The sequence below is a fragment of the Sceloporus occidentalis genome, unplaced genomic scaffold, assembly GCF_023333645.1.
Source record: "Sceloporus occidentalis isolate IW3139 unplaced genomic scaffold, rSceOcc1.0.p SCAF_107, whole genome shotgun sequence".
NCBI classification, from domain to species: Eukaryota; Metazoa; Chordata; class Lepidosauria; order Squamata; family Phrynosomatidae; genus Sceloporus; species Sceloporus occidentalis.
In genome coordinates, this window is record NW_028317087.1 from 2,278,729 (window position 1) to 2,281,390 (window position 2,662).

The 2,662-nt window shown below is 41.3% G+C and overlaps 1 pseudogene; it reads left to right on the forward strand.

Moving 5' to 3' along the window:
* The first annotated feature begins 297 nt into the window (after positions 1-297).
* On the forward strand, positions 298-775 carry LOC149283259 (small ribosomal subunit protein uS17 pseudogene; annotated as a pseudogene).
* The last annotated feature ends 1,887 nt before the right edge of the window (positions 776-2,662 follow it).

Genomic DNA, 2,662 nt, shown 5'->3' on the forward strand with positions numbered 1-2,662 from the left:
TCTCGGATACCTTTTTTCAAGCTGTGAAAGGTCAAAGTACCACCTAAAGAGAAACAGAGAAAGACCCATCTAGTTTGTCCAACCTCTGAATATTTGCCTTATTGCAAGGCCTTATCTTATATCTAGCTTAAACACCTTTACTGTATTTTTCTCGAAAACTAGGCTATTCCATGCATCCACTACCCTGTCAGTAAATTTTTCCTATTACCCCTCTAACAAGACTACGTCCTCTTGTTGTGATAGTATTTCTTTCTTATAAATAACTCTCTATCACTCTTTTTCAGCCGGCAAGTAAAGATGGCGGACATCTAGACTGAGAGGGCTTATCAGAAGCAGCCAATGATCTTCCAGAACAAGAAGCGGGTTCTTCTGGGAGAGACAGGCAAAGAGAAGCTCTCCCGTTACTACAGGAACGTCGGGATGGGATTCAAGACCCCCCAGAGAGGCAAATGATGGCACCTACATCGACAAGAAGTGCCCATTCACCGGCAACGTGTCCATCGGGGGCCGTATCCTGTCAGGTGTGGTCACCAAGATGAAGATGCAGCGCACCATCGTTATCCGCAGAGACTATTTGCACTACATCCGCAAGTACAATGGCTTCGAGAAACGCCACAAGAACATGTCTGTGCATCTGTCCCCGTGCTTCAGAGATGTCCAGATGGGAGATATCGTGACCATCGGAGAGTGCCATCCGTTCAGTAAAATGGTCGGATTCAATGTCCTGAAAGTCACCAAAGCTGCAGGGACCAAGAAACAATTCCAGAAGTTCTAAAGCTGGAGCTTCACTTCCAAGAAAACTTTACAAACTAAAAAAAAAAATCTATCATGTTGATTCCCTTTAAGTATTCAAATGTTTCATATCCTTTAATCTTTCCTGGTACGTTTTATCCTGAACCATTTTAATAGCTCTTCTCTGAACTTTCACCGAAGTATCTATATTCCTTCTGGAAATATGGTCTCCAGTACTGTACACAGTACATAATCACCCTTTCCCTCTAATCCCTCTTTCTACTGAACACCTCTCCCTATACAACCAAGTATTCTGGTTCCTGCTGCTCTCTTGCTAGGTCTACCTACCTTTATACCCTAAATTATTAACCCTAAATCCCTTTCCTCAGCTGTTGATGTTTTGGACAGAATCAACTATTATATACTCTGCCCCTTGGATTTTACCCTCTAGGTGCATTATCTTGCACTTATCCACATTAAATGTCAGTTACCACAGCTCTGACCATTTTTCCAGTTTGCCTAAACCATTTGCCATTTGATGTATCCCTCCAGGAACATCAATCCTGTTGCAAAATGTATGTCATCAGCAAAAAGGCTGCAATATCACTAATAAAAATATTAAAGAGGAAGGTTACCTGAAAAATATATCTGGGCTTTTGTCCAGGTATCTACTGTACATAAGTGCTGACACCTTCTGCCTTTCACCTTCAGCCAGGGGCGTACCTAAAGTATTTGGCACCTGGGGCGGATCCTGTATGTGGCACCCCCCCACACACACACTTTAAAACTCCATAGCTTCTATCGTTATATACTGGCGCGGACACTGAAGGTGGTACAGCATAACACCTATCACTATATACTGAGGCAGACATTGACAGGGGTACAGCGTAATCCCTATCACTATACATTGAGCCAGACATTGACAGTAGTGCAGCATAACTCCTATCACTATATACTAAGCCAAACATTGATGTAGTGTGGGCCTACCACTTCATTGTCTGGCTTAGTAGTAGGGATGCACCAAAACGAATTCTGGACTGAAACCGAAAATGCAGCATTTACCTGGCCAAAACCAAATATGACCCCCCCACACCATAAAAAACACTTTTATTTAAAGTAAGTCACACACTGAAATAGGACAAAAAATAAATAAATAACAATATTAATATATATATATATATATATATATATATATATATATATATATATATATGTGATTGTTAACAGCAATCACACTCCTATCATGCCCAGGCATACCCAGATTCCAGCATGTACTAGCTGTCTTGGCATGATAAGAGTATGATTGCTAACAGCAATCACACTCCTATCATGTCCAGGTTCTAGCATGTACTGGTTGCCTGGGCATGATAGGAGTGTGATTGCTGTCAGCAATCATATATATATTAATATTATTATTGTTCACATGTGAACTCAGCACTGGAGGCATAGAATCAGACATACAAATCCCGTATTTGCAAGTATACAATAATAATGTATGGAAACATAGCATTGCAGGTATAGATCAACTGGAAATCACATAAAAACTCAGCAATAAAGGTAGAGATTAAACTACAGGCATAGATGATAGGTTGCACAACCCAAAGCCAGCCCTGGTGTCCACACTGCCCACACAGAACCTGACCAGCACCCAGATTACACACAAAGGACCTGCCATATTTGTCCCCAAACAGCCTAGCATGAGTCAACTTTGTCCCCAAACAGCCCGGCCTGTGCCATCTTTGTCCCATAACCACCCTGCCTGTGTCATCTTGGTCCCCAAGGCTCAAACATCCTGCTTGTGCCTTTCCACAAATCAATTATACATCATACACACAAACACTTTTACAGTCACTCACTAATTCACACTTTCATTCACATAATTAATTCACACAATCATTTATTCTCTCACTCATTCACACAAATTTTCCAC